This window comes from Ochotona princeps, chromosome 8 (genome assembly GCF_030435755.1).
Source record: "Ochotona princeps isolate mOchPri1 chromosome 8, mOchPri1.hap1, whole genome shotgun sequence".
NCBI classification, from domain to species: Eukaryota; Metazoa; Chordata; class Mammalia; order Lagomorpha; family Ochotonidae; genus Ochotona; species Ochotona princeps.
Window position 1 is genome coordinate 74209653 of NC_080839.1, and position 18686 is coordinate 74228338.

At 38.7% G+C, this 18686-nt stretch overlaps 1 non-coding gene across 1 annotated transcript; it reads left to right on the forward strand.

The window, feature by feature from the left end:
• Positions 1-6085: 6085 nt before the first annotated feature.
• Positions 6086-6188, forward strand: LOC118760714 (U6 spliceosomal RNA). The gene has a single exon (XR_004996944.2). It is a non-coding gene; the product is annotated as a U6 spliceosomal RNA (small nuclear RNA).
• Positions 6189-18686: the final 12498 nt, after the last annotated feature.

Below are 18686 nucleotides of genomic sequence, written 5' to 3' on the forward strand. Positions count from 1 at the left end.
AACAAACTAGTCTGGGAATACCTCAAAGTTTCTTTGGAGATCTCCCCAATCGAACTGCTGGACTCAGAACTCTAATCAAGAAAAGACAGAAGACAGAGCAGATCAATCATTCATCTCAGCTATATGTTGGCAGCGAAATATGGGGCAAACGGAGACTTTATAATGGACCATATCAATCAGTGGACAACCTCATCGAGTGAAACTGGCAGCGATTCATAACCAGAGAACTATTAACACCACTCGAGCACATATCTCAGAGCATGCTCCACACCCAGGACTCGGAGTGGGCGGGAAACCGGGTGGGGCTTCTCCCTCAATATCCCCCTTTACCTCAGATACATGATGGAAACAATATGGACATAATAGTATTACCCACTTCCCTATCCCCCTGAACCTTTTTTTTTTCTTTTTCTTTCTTTAACTGTAATTAACTATGTAAAGATTGTCAACAACAATACAATAAAATAGATTTAAAGTAAAAAAAAAAAAGACCATTTGGGTTTGTTTCCATATATTGTTCAAACACTCTGTTAAATTTGACATGTTCTCTTATTTAGGAGTTTGATTTTATATTGTAAATTTTAAAAATGGTGGATAGAATACAGTGGGAAAGCCTGAAAATGTGTCTTCAGTGAAAAAATGTTATAGAAGAAAGAACATTTTTGAATTGTTTGTAAAATATTTTTCCAAAACAAAAGGAGGATGGATACAAGATTTTTGAAATGTCAACATGCAGGTTTGCTAGTAAGTATCTGAAGAGTAGATCTGCGAGAAACCAGAAGAAAACAAGAATGTCTCCTTCTGATTGAGTCTATTTCCTGGGCAGCTCCAGCAAGCTGTGCTCTTGATGCTACATTTAAATTTAGTAAAATATTAAAAGTAGTAAGATGGAATTCTCATGTCCTCATTGTTGGGAAGAGCCAAGTTTTAAAGAGCAATGAATGCCTTTGGATAAATACTTACTTTAGAGTATTTGAGTGATTATTTTGTAAGTATAAATGCTTAATTTGTAACTGCTTAAATCACCCTGAGTGGGAAGATATTATTTTATGATAATGAGGAATCTTACTTTGATGAAATATTTTTAATTTCTCTTGGCTTATTTTATAAGTTTGGTTTCTCTGCCTTTGAAATTTTCATTTGGGTCCCTGGGGGTCTTGAGGTGAGAATAATGTAAAAGAAAGTTATATCTTTCTTCTGATAAAGGTAATAACAAATTTGGCTATTTGCATTGTATGCAAACTATTGTCAGGAGTGAAATTATGCTAAATTTTGTTTCGTTAATATAGAACTGTTATTGATACAAATGTCCTTAATAATTGGAAAAGTGTAATGGTCTTATTGTGTTACTATCAGTCTTGACTGTTATCTTAAAAAAAAAAAATAGGCCCCAAAGCTTGAAAGGAGAAAAAAAAAGTTTTGTGAAATCCTTAGGGTGCTTTCAAAATGCTATATGGAACCAGTGCAAATGGTTTTCCTTGCCGTTTAATGAGTTTAAGCTTTTAAACATCTCCTGTTATCTGCAGCTCTATTTTCTAAATTGCTTGCAGTCAGATTTGTGGAGAAACTGCTCCTGAATACACATATCTGACAGCTTTCAGTGTGAACTAGATAACAAATTCCAGAACTCTGAGCAAAGAAACACACACACACAAAACAATGAAAACAGCAATGAAAAAACTATGAAATCCATAGAACTGAGATGTAGACTTTCAAAAAATTCAGTTACATGAAATCGAATACATTAATGACAATTATAGATGTCTATTTTGTTTAAAGTATGTATTGTTGGCTTTATACATGAAAATATAATGGGCTATATAGTCAAATGTTTTCTATGTTCATGAAAACTTTTCCTTATCATATTTCTACAGTACTTTGTAAAACTTTTGTTCATGGATAAAAGTGTTCACCTTTCCCATGCATGGGTCCCCTGAAATGCAAAAATGAGGATTTTTGGTTTCTGCTTGGCAGTTTGCACACATTCAACTAGAACATGTCTTTGTCATAAAAGGAAACATTGACATATCTGAAATTACGCACGGAATGCCTGGCTGCAAGGATTTATAAAGCTGCAGGATGTATGAGCCCTTTTAGTACTGAATCTGCAATTGTTCTGAGTGAAAAAATAATAAGGGCCCGGCCGTGTGGCCTAGTGGCTAAAGTCCTCGCCTTGAAAGCCCCGGGATCCCATATGGACGCTGGTTCTAATCCCGGCAGGTCCAATTCCCATCCAGCTCCCTGCTTGTGGCCTGGGAAAGCAGTCGAGGACAGCCCAAAGCTTTGGGTCCCTGCACCCGCGTGGGAGACCTGGAAGAGGTTCCTGGTTCCCGGCATTGGATCGGCACAGCATCGGCCCGTTGCGCTCACTTGGGGAGTGAAACATCGGATGAAAGATCTTCCTCTCTGTCTCTCCTCCTCTCTGTATATCTGGCTTTCCAATAATAATAAATCTTAAAAAAATAATTAGGCTTCAAATGAGGTCTAAAACATAGGAACAGGGTAGGAAGAGTCAAGTAGTTGTAGAAGTTAGAACCAGGAGAACTTGAAGGGAGTTGACCAGATCAAGGTGCTTTTATTGTCTTGCTATTAGATCAAGGTTGACCAGATTTGGCCAACCTTTGGTAGGTTTGAGAACCAGTCCTAAACCTGTCCTCTAGTTAAAGATGCAAACTTGATTTGCTCTGTTTATGTTGACTTTGAGCTTTGTGTCTATTGCCTGTCAGAATTACACAGAAGTGCTTTTTCTGGCAAGGTAATACTGGTTTAGCACTTTCAGTTGGTAACTCATGCCTGCAGAATAGAGTAAGCATCAGATGAGGTTATAATTAGGCCCATTCCTTCTGAAACTGCTTTGTTGGTAAATGTGGCTTAAAAGGATATTTAATGCTAAATCACTGTTATCAAATATTTTCCACCTGTTGTGGGAACAACTCAACCACAGGGTCAAATCCAACCTGGCAGTGGGTGACTAAGCTTGATCAGCTTTGGCTTTGGAAATGACTCTTCATTCCAAGGAAGGCATGGGGATCAAGATAAAGTCACTGCTGTCAGACCTAAGTCGAACTGATCAAAGCCAAGAGATTATGAAGGGATGGTTTTTATGATTGGTTGTTGAATTGTACTCTCTAGACAGAGTCCCCATTCCAAAACAGAGGTGCTCACTAGATAAATACTTGGCATGTTCAAACCGAATGCTGGAACCCATGCATAGCATTCACAGTGAAGTGCTTAGGAATCTCTTCTGTCTCTTTAATGTGAACCATAAGAATTAGGGCTGGGCATGTTGACTCAAAATTATTCCAGATCTTACAAACTGATCTGTGTTTCTCATTGTCATTCAAGCCTGGCCAATGAATCTGAGAAAGCTGTTTGTGATGTACTCAGGGGATGGATAGTCCATTTTTTGACGGTACACGAGTATACACAGATCATTGTGCACTGCCAGTTCCAATGTATCAGGCAAATTACTAGTTCATTTCTGCCTACTTGGGAAATCCTAAACCAGCCATCTTATCCCCAGATCCCACTGGGGAACCTAAACATGACTGCTTAAATCAGGCCAGACTAAGGGCAACCAGCCAAGGAAGCATCCCTGACACTAGTGGGGCCTTGCAAGGTACTGCTTACAACCTTGACCCAGTCCTGTCCACCAGACAGGATTACAATCAAGAGGGCCAAAAGCTACTTGGACTCAGCAGGTATTTCCAGGCAGTGCAGAAAGCCTGTCCCTAGCTCCAACTCCCTCAGCTTGGACTGGATACTGACGGAGCCACACCTGTGTATCAGACTGGAGACATTATGTGAGTTAAGAGACAAAATATGCAGACCCTAGACCCTCACTGGATAGGACCTTACCTGGGGTCCTGAGCACCCCCACCACCAGGAAGGTGGCAGGAATCAGCTGCTGGATTTGCCATTCCCAACTCAAGAAGGTCATGTCTTGAACTGGAAGAAAAATGAACTGTTCAATACACTGCACATCTATTAAAGATAAAACTCTCTCATTCTTTGTCACAATGCTTTTATGAGAATAATGGGACCCTGTCTAAGTGGGAGCTCTGGGATGCAGATATTAAGAATTTAACTACTAGGATCCGGTAGCCTGTGTTTTAGGTTGATTTAGTATCTGTCCATGTGCTTGCTTCAGCAGCACATATATAAAAATTGGAGTGATTTATGACGTGTCTAATAGTACTGGATTAGATCAATGTGGAATCAAGGAAAGCATGGGAAATAAAACAATGAGTACCTGGGAGAGAACCTAGAGTGAAGTTTATGTTTCAGTGAAAGCCAGTGAAGCGCACCCTTAGTGCGCAACACCATTGGGCCCCTTGTAGTATTGCTGGCTGTACTTGAGTCCTAAACCTCCTTCACATGTAGAAATTGAGTTAAACGGTGTTATGGAACAGGGTGCTTCTGGATATGAATGTGCGGCAGCAATTTGGTGCAAATGTCAAAACACCAGATGATGACACCTTTGGTAATGGGCAGGCGTGGCTACGTTTGCATCATTTGCTCCCAAGAATAGGTTTTGAGCATGCCTAACCACAACTATCTGTTGTGTAAACATGCTGGCTGGCTGATTGACCTAAGATGTAAGTTGATTGGCTTGCAGTGCATGCCACCTGCTTTGATTGGAAGAATCCGTAACTGCTGCCTGTCAATGGGAGCTTAAGCCCCTGACTTTGGCCAGGCAGGTCAGTGTTTCCTGGAGTATAGCAGGAGTTGTGCCCACACTTGGCTAATGATGACTGCTCATTAATCCTACTCTTGTGTCTGGTGTGATCTTTCTCACTCTCCACAAGAAGAAGAAAGTAAAGATGAATACATACCAGTCTGGCAAGCATGTGCAGCGTTTTTATACAGAGAAACTCTGGTTTAACAGCTAAGGATTGGTACCTCTGGGCTGTGGCTGTGGCTCTGCCTGAAGAAAGCAGCTTCCTAGGGATGCCAACGTTTCATGTGGGGATAGCGGAGCCTGGGATCCGCTTCTGATCCACCTGCCTGTCAATGGACCTGAGAAGCAGTGGAAGACAGCTTGTGTGCAACATCCCCCGCACCCACGTGAGATACGGAGGAAGCTCTTGCCTCCTGGTTTTTGACTGCATCTCTCCAGGCCATTGCATTCATTTTGAGAGTGACCTAGCACATGGAGGATCTCTGACTATCCCTGGAAAAACTGAATTTCAGATAAATAAATATATGTTAAAAACACTAGTAAACCATAATTATGCTATAATTTACTGTATATGGCTAAAATGTCATTTAACCATTTGATTTTTGTATATAGTCTATTACTATGCTAGACTGTTTGCATTTTATTTATTAAATTTCTTATTCTGTGAAGTATAAGCATTTTTAATACAAGGTAAAATTAAAACATTATCTCAAAAAAGTTGGGGAGAAGTCAGGAGGGTGGGAGGGAGACGGAGAGGAGGCAGGGAAGGAGAAAGGGAGGAGATATTATTTTCTTAGCATTGTATCTGCAACCTGCATTGGAAGGGAGGCGATCATAAAGCTCTTTGCAGATCCTGTATCTAAGTCCCCTGTCTGCTGTGCAGTGTGCAAAGATTCTCTCCTGTTCTGCTTGTGGCTGTGATTGGTTGATCATTTCCTCTGTAGTATAGAAACTTCTTGGATTGTCACAGATCCACCTGTTCATTTTGGCTGTGACTGCCTGTGCTCTTGGTGACTTTTCTAAGTCTTTATCAGCTCCTATTTCTCTTTTTTCTCCTCTTCCCTATCCCTACCTCCTCTCTCTTTCTCTTTCTCTCTGAAACTCTGCTTTTCAGGTAGCTGAATCTTATTTTTAAAGTTAATGGAAGAAAATGGAAAAGAAACATTGACAGATTGCTCCAGGTAAACCTTAAAAAATTAAGCTTACAGAAAGTGCATAGCGCATAGAAGAATGACATATTACTATTATATCTCTATTAGGACAAACAAGAATCTCAGGGAGAGAAGCCATGAGATTATTTTTTTTGGACCAATCATTAAAAGTCATGAAAAAGAGGATGGAGATTGAAGGTTGTTCTTTAAGCAGTTGTCTGTCGCACACACCTTCCTTAGAACTTGTAATTCTGTGCTCGCTTCGGCAGCACTTATACTAACATTGGAACGATACAGAGAAGATTAGCATGCCCCCTGCGCAAGGATGACACGCAAATTCTAGAACTTGTAATTCTGAAGAAAACAGCGTACATTTGCAGACTATAATTTCTAGCATTACTAATAGTTGTTTTTGGACTCCTTGGCTATTTATTAAATTTCTCTGAAAGGAACTGGTTCCATCAACAGTACAATGTGGATTACCCATGAATGCTGCAATATCAGAAACACAGAGGCCTCTAATGAGCGTCTGCATGAAATTCTCTTATGTTGAGTCATATTGAAAAATGCTTTTTCAAATTTTCCTTCTAATAGAAAAAAAACCCAATGATAATAATAATAAACATAAACAAATATCCTGGAAAATAGGAGTCTTTGTTGTAGTAACATAGAAAAGGAGGAGAAAAAAGAACCTAACATGTAATTCAAAGGAAATTTAAAAATTCAATGAAATTATAATTATGTACATTTTTCTGGGGGTGAGATCCATTTTCAGCTACGTAATTCATATCATTTTACGAAGAAGAGATGATGCTATGCATTCTTTTTTAAAGATTTACTTATGTATATTGGAAAGTCATATTTACAGAGAGGAGAGACACAGAAAAAGATCCTCCATCCACTTGTTCACGTCCCGAGTGATTAAGTGATTACAACGTATGGAGCTGAGTCAATCTGCAGCCAGGAGCTTCTTCCAGGTCTCCCAAGTGGGTGCAGGAGTCCAAGGCTTTGGGCCATCCTCCAGTGATTTCCCAGGACACAGGCAGGGAGGAGGCAGGGAAGTGGAGCAGTGGGGATATAAGCCAGTGCCCATATGGGATCCCAGCACATGTAAGGCAATCATCTTAGCCACTAGACTACTGTGCTAGACCCCTCTTTGCATTATTCTATGAAATATGTACATACCTACACTGAGTCTTTATGGAGAAATTACTTGGAAAAAAAGAGAAGTTCAAAAATGCATATCTTCTTTAACACCAAATTGGATGAAATATTTTAGCCTGTATTATCGAGCACAAGGTAAAGGTTTTTCATAGGGCATGCAGTCAATGCAGCATCTAAAGATATTTTTGGTATTCTTACACCTCTGTTGGGCTGTGGGGTTCAAGACCCTGGCTCTCTTTCTGAGTCTAGCTTTCTAGTACTGCACACTTTGGAATACAGTAGAAAATGGCCCAACTTCTTGGGTCCTTTCTACCCATAGGACTGAGCTGGATTAATTTCTGGAATCCTGCCTTTGGCCTGGCCAACCTCTGATGTGTACACACTAGGTGTAAACCAATGATCTCTGTGCACCTGCCTCTCTGTTTCTCCATGTCCCTCTCTTCATTTAAATGGATGAAAGTGTGGACTATAAACCACTTACATGCATATGTGCTGTGAAATACGTAGAATAAATACCTTGAAAAAGCTTTTGGCCAAATGTTTATACATGATAGTCTTTAGTATTGAAAATGGAAACCTCTGGTATTTTGCCATCATTTGCAATATTATACTCTGATTTAAAAGATGAATTTAAAACTGAAGGAATCAAATGTTCTGTATATAAACTTTCAGAAGTTAATTGTACATACAAAATGTATGCTCAAGCTATATGCTAGGTTAAAAATATTTTTGGAGTAGTTTTTATTCTACCATATTTTCAAAAGCTAAAACCAGTGTTCTATCTAGTGTTTCTGAGCTGGAATATGGAGGTCCCATAGATTTAAGTGTAAATCGGTACAGCGTTTTTAGACAGCAGCTTGTCAGTGCCAATCAAATAATAAATGTATAGAACTGCTGACCAGCAAATTCTATTTTTCAGCTAACTCTCAGACAGAATCACAGAAAAGAATTCAAAATAGGTTTATTGCAGCTTTATAACATTAAAATATTGAAGACAGACAAATGTACATTACTGAAGAGATTATGACAAATCTATGTGAAGGGGTGTTTTAGTATTTCAATACTATTTTTTTCTAAAGGTATTTTCTTAATGAATTCTTCAGATTTTGTTTCAGATGTTTGACAATCCTCTCATCCAAGGTATACGTGATTCACTCTAGCTATTTTCTTTAAAATCCAATGGTTTCCTTGACTCAATACTGGGTCCAGTTACACTAAGGTTCAGAGACCATACCCCTGTAATTGACCGAGCCAAAAATCCGGTTTGTATATGCTTTTTCAAAGAAAAATTTTATTTCTTTATTTTATCGGAAAGGCAGATTTACAGAGAGAAGAAGAAACAGAGAGAAAGATCTTCCATTCTCTGTTTTATTACCCAAATGGCCGCCATGGCTGGAGCTCAGTGCCTCCAAAGCCAAGGCAGGAGTTTCTTCTGGTTTTCCCACATGGGTGCAGGGTCCAAACGATTTTGGCATTCTCTGCTACTTTCCCAGGCCACAGGCAGGGAGCTGGATGGGAAGTAGAGCATCTGGCACATGAATTGACACAAATATTGGATTCTGTAGTTGGAGGTATAGAGGATTAGCCATTTGAGCCAGTGTGCCAGCCCCTGCGTACATCTTTGATCTGAGTGAATAAGGCATTTATTTTACCCTTATGCATCTTCTAGACTGACCCTCTGTAATAATTAACTCTGGGTTGGTATTCTTTTTATTCTTCCTTCTCTAGAAATTAACTTCTGATCACCTACAGATAGCTAATGAAACTCGAAGTGTAATGAATGGTGGAGATGAGTCCTTAACTTACCTTGAATTATCACAAACCCCAAACTATTCTTTGTTTCTGCAATGGAGATGAAGATTTTATATGTCCCTTCCCAGGCCATTAGTGAATAATAAAGAAAATCATGTTAGCACATGCTAAACTTGAATTGTGATGATTTTCCTTCTTCATTGCTAGTAAAGAAATTACTATGTGTGATCCAGTGTTCAGAGGTAGAGGCTTCATTGCTGATCAATTCACTATGTCAGTTCCCCAGTGAGTCAAATTGAGTCACATCCACAGACATTCATCCAACTTCTAAGTAAATGATGTTCTGATCATGTGTTCTGTTGGGTGTTTCTTTAAATCAAAGGAGCCGACGGTCATGTGCAGGTTGTATGAATATTAGAAGAGAGGTTGGGATTTGGTGTTTTGTTGGGTTCAGAATGTTATGAACAAAAGGAAAAAGAAAATAAGCCTATTAGATCCAAGAATTGGTGACATGTTGTGAAGTGACGTGAAGCTTTTGTTACCCTTCATAAAACTTATAAAAGCTGTGTTACGAGCTACTGAAAGTAGTAGATAGTGGTCAGAAAAAAAAAGATGATCTATAATTGATATAGGAATTGATATGATTTTTATAATCAATATGTTCTTATAATGTTAGGCAACATGCAAAGTTGACACACAGATACTTCTTTAGCCAACCACTTTAAAAAAAACACTTGTTTATTTTTATTGCAAAGTCAGGCAAACAGAGAGGAGGAGAGACAGAAAGGGAGATCTTCTGTCCAATGATTCGCTCCCCAAGCGGTCGCAATGGCCAGAGCTAAGCTGATCCGAGTCAGGAGCCAGGTGCCTCCTCCAGGTTTCCCACATGGGTGCAGGGTCCCAAGGTCTTGGGCTGTCCTGGACTGCTTTCCCAGGCCACAAGCAGGGAGCTAGATGGGAAGCGGGACTGCCAGGACTAGAACAGGCACCATATGGGATCCCAGCGTGTGAAAAGCAAGGACCCCAGCTACTAGGTTACTGAGATCGGTCCTAGCCAACCACTTTACAGGCAGATTATTTTCCGATATATGATCCTGTTGATCCTTACCATAACCCATCGACAGTAAAAGTCTGCCTATCTCATTAATACAAGAACTGAAGGAAGAGGATGAAACAGTGTTTTCAACACCATTCACACACTAAGGATGGCAGGCTGACATTACAACCTATTCCTAAAGAAGCAGTTTCTGGACCTATATGAAAAAAAAAAAAGCGAGTATTGGCTAATTCCCTTCTTCTACACAAGGGTTCCTTGCCTAATTACTCTCATTACACATGAATTCTGTAAGGTTCATGTAGTGTCTTCCAAGAAAAAAAATATCAGGATGTTAAAAAAGACTTCTAAGCTGTGTAAGCCTTATAAAACAGGAAAGCTGAAGATAGGGAGACAGCTGATGGTGACAAGGGATCCTGCCTGGGATGGAAGTCCTTCTAAACTCAGCAGTGTCACTGAGTGTGTGTCACATCCTGTGTGGGTGTGCAAATTTGTTTATAAATATTATCACAAGCCAGATTTATGAAATATATCGATATACCAGCGAACACAAAATATTCTTGCTTTTTCAGTGAACAGCCTTTCATGGATGTTAGATACACATGGTTCTGTGTACATAGTGCTCCTCAGTAAGAATCTTTATGGTAAATTTGATGGGCAAGAGTGAATCAGGTCCATTATGACTTTATTTTTCTTTAGAAGATGGGATGGGTCAAATTTAGCCGTTACTCAAACACCTGGACACTTTTGCAAATTATAAAAAATGAGTTATAGCATTAGCAGTCTGTGCGGCAAATGCACAGTTAGCATAATAAAATATAAATACCTGCAGTGCTCAAAAAATAGACATTTGATTAGGGAAGTGGGGAGTGAGCTGTCAGGGTCAAGAGCGTGATCAGGCAGCACAGTGTGGCTGCGACTCCCTGGCTTGCAGTTAGAGAACAGAACTGTGTTTTCCTCCCAGGGGTGCTGCCAACCCCGATTCTTAATGAGTGATTACAACCCGGGACAAGCAGGCAAAATGGCATATTAAGGAACACGTTAAAGACAAATCTTCTGTCTTGTGGAGTTCACATTCTGAATAGGCTAGAAACAAGTCTCCGAGAACTCTCTTGGAAGGAGGTTGACATAAAGAGACTTCCTAAGTAAAGCTGAAGTGATCTTTATCAACAACCTAAAGGCCGAACAGCAGCTTGCCAATGTGCAAAGAGCAGTTACCCAAGTCCCTGTCTCCACAGGACCACAGAAAGGTTCTTGTGAAAACAGATACGTTCATATTGCTGGGAGGAACAAGAGCCTAGGTAAGAACAGGGGTTGCCGATCAAGTAACTGATCGTTAACTTCAATGCATTGATAGCAGAACACATGCCTGGAGGTGTTCCTCATTAAAAATAAAATTTAATGGCAAAGAAACAGTCTGCAACTTTAGAAATTTAAACTTGGTGATAAGAGAAGCTATCTTCGGTGTGTGCGCAGTGGAAGGGAATCTAACTGTTGTTTCTGAAGTTGTTCATTTTATCCTCTCAAGATTCCCGGGAGAGGAACATTTTGGAGCCCATTTTTCAAGCAAGAGACCAAAACGGATAGAGCTGAAATGATCCAGATGTTGGTATATGAAAACCCTTGAATGATTTTTCCTGCCTATATTCCCAGTGCCGATATACTCCTTTCCAATGTTTTTGTCACTGTTTTTGTTTTGTTTTGGTTTTGCCTTTTCCTCCATGCTTCTCCCACATGCTGTAGTCACATGTGGAACTGATGGGGAAGTCATCTCTCCAAGCCCCCCTCATATCTCTGGATGAGATCAAGGGAGTTGCTGCTGGTTGCCATGGGCGTGGGTCTCATACATTCTCCTCTTGCTGATGGCTGTGGGAGGCAGTGATCATGGCTCACAAAACTGTGCCGTGTGGAGGAGCTGAATTGGGTCTCTGACGCTCGTCGTTGGTCCCTTGACTGGAGCTGTTGGCAGTCATTTGGAATTGAACTGGCAGATGGAAATTGTCTCTAGCCCCGGATTTCTGTCTTTGTTCCTCTGCTTCACATAGAAGTACAAGCACACACTGCTCTGTGATCCTTACCAGAGGCTGGGGAGAAGGGGGAGAGGTTAACTAGTAGAATTTCTGGACTCTATTGCATGATGAATGGCTATTGATAATGTTAATGTATTCAATATTTCTCTATAATAAAAACAACATTAGAATGGACTGGACTATATTTAATGTGTTTACTATAAGGAAAAGTTAAATATTTGAGTATATATATTTACCCTGATTAGACACCGTCACATACTCCTTTGACTATGTACAACTTTGTTCATAAGAAAATATTAAAAAAATTTTAATACCTTTAAACAATAAAGTGACTTTCAACATTATCTCATAGGGGATCAAAACAGATACTGAGATGGATTCTGTGGCTCATCTGCACATGAAACACTTCCCAAATTTCGGTGAAACATAGAATTGCAATGACTGCCAGTTAGACCCCATGACTGAAAATGCAAGGGTCTTTGTAGGATGTTCTAGCACAAATGCTGGCTGATGGCAGGCCATCTCTAGAAGGCATTTCATTGCAAGGTCTCAGGCGGCTATGGCCCTTTGGCTGCTTAGGAACTTGGTTGAACCCCTGACTTTTCTTTAGCCTATTCCTTCTTATAAACCCTAGTTTCCTTTATCATGCCTCTACCCAGGAACACAAGCTACTTATAAACCTATTTGCATGACACTGATTAAATTAGCAAGAATGTATTCTATTTCCATTGTAACCTGCATCTGAGTAGCTTCTATCCACTTTCCCAAAAAACTTCTTGTGATTTCTATATAGATCCAAATAGTCGTCTCCACTTCTTCAGTAATTTCCATTTCTTCCTTTTCAATTATATATATATATATATATATATATATATATATATATATATAATCTACCTAATATAATCTTGTGAATATGAATTGGTGATATATTGTACATAGTCAATCCTTAGAAGATTGCCTGACATGATACTTATTTTATGCCTAAAACATTTTTTGTATTATTTTTCCCTCATTGTGGTGGAAAGATTGTATTTGGGCCTTTGAGAATAAATTGTCACTGAGACAAGCAGGATAGAGCCAGTGTGCAAGGAGCATTCAGACGGAAATTGATCAGATTGGCAGTTAGAGAACTGATGTTTTAACAACAGTAAGAAACATCCACAATGAAAAGTGACGATGGGAGTGACATTTAACACCTGGTGTGCTATACATGCTCTGCATATATGCTAGGATGTATGCATTGACTGGCTTCTAACTGCACTTGCCTGAAAAATTAACCTCGCTGGCTGTTTTATTTTGTTCCAGCTACCAAATGAGGGTTTGCTTATTTACTAATCATGCCATTTTATTTTAATTTTTTCTCAAAGTTTTCTATATCAGTTAAAATTCCGTTTGAAGCAGAGGATCTTCAACTTACCTTGCTGAAGTCATTCCTCATATCCTGCAAATGAACACATCTCAGATCTCTGGATTAAAAGACCTCACTTCAGTTTCAGACATATGATTGAAGAATAACATCATGAATTTAGCAGGTGATTTCTGTAACCTTAAAGGGATGGCAAAGCCAAGCAGTTGAGACAGTCTTAACTCCCATTCATAAAGAATCCTCAGATTTACATTACTTCAGTGTGGAAGTAAATTTGAAATGAACATGCAAGGGCTTGAGCTACCCTAGCCTTTCTTTATTTTTGGGGAGAGGCTCCTAAAGTTGTAATCAATCATCACACCCTGTTATATAGTACAGATGGCATACAAGCATCATGGATTTTACTATCAGACATTTTGTAAAGAGATATTACTGACAAATGTTCTGAACTTGAGTTTCAATCTTTCATTCCTATGAACTTTTCCTGGTCCCTGATGTTATTTTGGAGTAATTGTTATTGTAGTCCCAAAGATGTCAGAGATTTTCTAAATAATTTTTATTCTAGAGGTTTAAGTAAAAGCAGCCCTCTGTAGACCCATTGTGTCTGAGTGATCATATCTATATATCTATATATACAAATACAAATATAGATATAGATATAGATATACATATACATATACATATACATATACATATATAATGGTAACCAAAGTGGACTAGAATTTTGGAAAACAAATCCTGATTTCACTTATATTGATTAGGCTTTTCAACTTTTAAAATCAATGCCCAGCATATATCATTGCCGTACAGCAGGTTAAGTCACTGTCTTTAATGCCAGCTTTCCATAGGAGCACTGGTTATGTCCTGGCTGTTCTACTTCTGAGTCAACTCTCTGATGATGGTATAGGAGAGCAGAGAAAGATGGCCCAAGTGTCTAGGTCCTTTGCCATAGACACATGACGGATCCAGAAGAATGACCTGGCTCTCGTTTTGGTGTGGCCCAGTCCTTGTCCTTATGATTATTTGGAGAGTAACCCAGTGGATGAAAGCTGGCTCGTTCTCTCTCTCTCTCTCTCTCTCTCTCTCTCTCTCTCTCTCTCTCCTCTCTTCCCCCCACACCCCATGCTTTCTTTCAGAACACTCTTTTACCTTCCTGCAACACAAACTAATGAAGATCAGGCTCATTTCTGTATTTTCTCTAGTCCAAACATAGAGAAGAGATGATGTTCATAACTAAGGACATGATACTGAGAATATCTTTTAGTAGAAAGCTAGGAGAAATCCTTCCAGTTCTACTCAAATTTTAAGTGTTCTTCCATGCTTCTCCTCACTCCATGGTCGTAGTGAAATCCCAGCGCTATCAACATGTGTGTGTTTTTGTGTGTATATGTATATATATTGCCTTAGCCACCAGTCCCACTTCAACAAATGATAGTTATCCATTTAAAACATAACTGCATTCATTTTGCTTCTATTTCATTTTAGAATTGACTGATTCATTTTAGTGACAGTTTCAATATCATCATGATCCCCCCACTAAGAATAGTATTATAGTTACCCTAAAACATACTGTTGTTTTCCTATCCCTTTCATTTTGTCTCTTCATGCACATTTCAATATTTTGGGTAGTTAATACTAACATTTTGCAATTATAAATGGTATTGGTTAATTTTCCAGCAATACATAAATCATGTCTGCTAACACATAGATTAGGCTTATTCACTCATTGATATGCCAATCACATTTGATCTCTATCATAATTTCCTATTTTTAATATTTTTATTTTAGTTTGTATGTGTGGAGAGCAGAATCGCTGTTCTTCCTTTCTCTCCCTCCCTCTTTCTTGTTCTGTAGTCAGGTTTGTATTTTGTTCTAGTGATCATTTGTATTTAAATTACTTTTATTAATACCCTGAACTCCCTTTATTCCTTCTTCACCTTTTGCATTGCTAGCTTCCAATGCTGTCCACTGGCTTTGGTTGCTCTTTGTATGATAATCAGTGATCTCTTCCTTTTCCTTTTCTCTCCTTCTCCCCACTTTTTAAAGTTTCAGTAAAAAAAAATGGATGTAATATTTGCATGTGGTATCTCTGTCCATAACATTCTTGCAACCACCATTAAGAATCTCCATCCATGTTTTGGCATAACTGAAAATGTTCCATGAATATTTTTATTTCTGTTTGGTGTTGATTCTGTATGGAATGCTTTCAGAGGGTGGTAAGACATGTGGTTACATTTGAAGTTAAGTGATTATTCCAAAGCTAGCATTATCCATTCAACTTTTTACATGATCGTGCCATTGAAATCTTTAAAATTATATTTTTGAAATTTCAGTTTGGGGAGGAACAAATCATGTTCCCCATTGCTGTTAGTTTTTGAATTCTCAACTACATGGAGAAAACATTTCCTATTAGTATTCCAAGCTATTACTGAATTCTCCTTGAATTTATTCAGACACAGCCTTGTGGCAATTAAAAAAAAAAAAACACCTTTGGCAAATTTCTCACATAGTTTGACAAAGTGGAGGGCAAAATAAAATCAACTGGATTGTCATCCCCTCCATGACTATTATGAGCATTTTACAACCTTTAGTCTAACGTAGGCAACCCACCCTGAATGGAAGTGAGTAGAGTTGGCTCTACAAGATACAAGCAGTAAATCAGAATCAACTAGTGAGAAAGAATGGGACTAAAGTGTCGCACAGGGTAGATGGTAATGTGGTACCCCAGGTGCCCAGCGACCTGCAGAGCTTCACGTAGCTTTAAGAAGAAAGTGATATTCAGAAAAGGGAGAGGCTAGAGACCAAAACAATAGAATCTTACCCATGCCCATGATTTGCTGCTAATCCTGTCACTTTTGAGAAAAAAGAATCACTTTTTAAATTAAGTTAACAGTATTCTGAGAGGAGTGGAGAATTCTTACAGAGGTCTTGGGGTTATCTGCCTAGATAAAACTTCCTTCAGCCTGACACCTCTTAGGGAGGCTAATGTTTTATGCAGTAAAGTTGATTCTCTCATGTGAATTTTTCTTTTCTTTTCTGTATGATCGCATTGTCCTTGGCTATATTTGTTTGTGTAGTCATCTATTTAGTATTCTGTGTGGATACGGTGATCAGCTTTCACAACCAACCTTTCCAATCTAAAGTGATTTTCTCCGTCCTGCAATTCTGAAGAGGGTCTTCAGGACAACTAATAATCGGGGCTGCGAGTGTGTCCAAAAGTCCAGGAACATTAAATGTAAGGCAAGGAATTGCTTCTTGTGATGCTTTATTCTCTGAAATGGTGTATACGATGGAGAGGGGAAGGGGAAGAAAGAGAGAATGGGTTTAAGAGAAGGAAAGCAAAGGAGCAGGGGAGAGGAGCAGTAGGAGAGAGGAGGGGAGGGAAGGAAAGGAGAGGCTAAGGAAGGCAAATGAGAGAGAGAGGCACTTGTTATTCTCTAATTCTACTTTGCATGTTAATGCCCTTGTATTTTATGAAGTTTCTACATTATTTTAAATTATTTCTATTATTTTCCACACTACAGTTTGGTAGACATAGGGCTCTACCCAATTCCCTCCCCCTACTCTTTCCCTCGTCTCTTCTCCCAGCATTTTACTCACAGTATGCTAGTAGTAGAGCTCATTAAGAACAATTACAAATTGAACATTCTACTGTTCAAATAGAATTGTAACTATAGACAAAGGTAGAACATCTAGTAGCATATTTAACAGTTTCAGTGGGGAGCCCTGCTTGTATTCAGGAGTAGAGATGCCCGCTGTAGTGTTGCTTTACTTCCTGGTGTGCTGATTACTGTACTGCTCGCTTGTGAGGGTGAATACTTCTCCACTGCTAATCTATTGCACGTATTTCACATGAATGCTGCTTCAGAGAATCAGACTTCCAATTATTACATACAACTTTCCTGTCCCTGTAAAACTTAACAGTTCAATTGTCTTCCAAGAATTTTCAATATTTTTTACAATCTGTAAAAATTGTTTTGCATTGCTCTGTTTTGTTTCCAACCCTGATTCAGGATAAAAAAAATACACTAGAGTGAAAAAATTCAAATTTTAATCATTCACCATAGAATTGATTTCAGTAGAATTGTGGACATCTCTATCCACTAAGTTTCTAAGGACAGCGGTAGCTAGAGACCTGCAAAGTGTCCAGTGGTTGGATTTATAGCACAGTGAGCCATTTTTGATCAACAGGAAAGAGAGTGGTATTTCCAAGGGTGATCCAGTTGTATGAGTTGATGCTTGCTGTTGCCTTTGTCTCCTTATGAAAAAATCAGGTCTCTCCAGCTCCCAGAGAGATGTTTGATATCATTTTTGTATAAATTTGATATTCTAGCCTCTGCTGATTATTACTTAGAATCTTGATTAACATATTGAATAAGCTGCTTTGCCTCTTTGGATCTCGGTTTCTTTCGCTGTGAAATGGGCTGATTCGTGTACATATTTCACTACATCAAAACTGGCATGATACTAGGATTAATCAAACACGTTTTTATGCTAAAAATTAATTAAATGTGAATAAGGGTTGTTTGAAGTAAAGATAACAACCACAAAACAGTTCATTACTGTTTTTCAGGAATGAGTTATCTCTCATTAGTTATTTTCTAACTTATTTAGCAAACTTCTGGTTAGATTCCAATGTGTTAATCACAGCAAGGAGACATTTATGTATTCATTTAAAGTATCAGACCATAGTTCTAATGAAAAGTGATTTTTAAAGCGTTGTGCAATTTGCCATGTGGACAAAATAATGTTGTTTTCAAGGAATGGCAGCATTCTAAGTGCAGAGAAGATAAAAGAAGTTTAAGATATTGCCTCTAAAGGAAAGGAGCTCCAGGAAAAGGAGGAGGGAGAATCAGAACATATAAAAGGAGAGCTCAATTATTTTCCAGGGGAGGGAGAAGCAAAGATTTATTTATGTTTTCCCCCGCAAGGGAACAAAATAAAGACCTGCTTGAAGATCATCAGTTTCTTACTGAGAAATATTTCAAAGGACTTGACATTCACAGACCTTTCTAGGCAATATGAGGTATTTTTCCAGAGTACCAGAACATAAATAGGTTTCAAACATTCACTGAGAAACATAGTTGAAATTTCTTCAACTTTGATATAAACTTGATTGTAAGAGTGTGCAAAACATGTGGTTGTTATGCGATGTGCCGATTTAGAAGAGACAATTTTACTTGTGCAGATTTCATCAACAGATTATTTAAAGTGAGAAATGTTCTTTTTATCACAACCTGAAATATAAAATGTTAATCTCCTTCTGGTGATGTTTAAATGTTTAACTACAAGATACAACAAAGTAAACGACAAATGCTCTTTGCCAGTCACCTGCAAAACCACTGAGGGTGTGACTGGTGCGCTGGGTCAAGGTTGATGTCTCCAGATTCTCTTGAGTAGATCAAAATTATGAAGAAGGACTGAATGCAGCTTCCCATCCACTTGCCTTCATCACTCGTCAGTACGATAAATGTAGGTGAATTTTCTG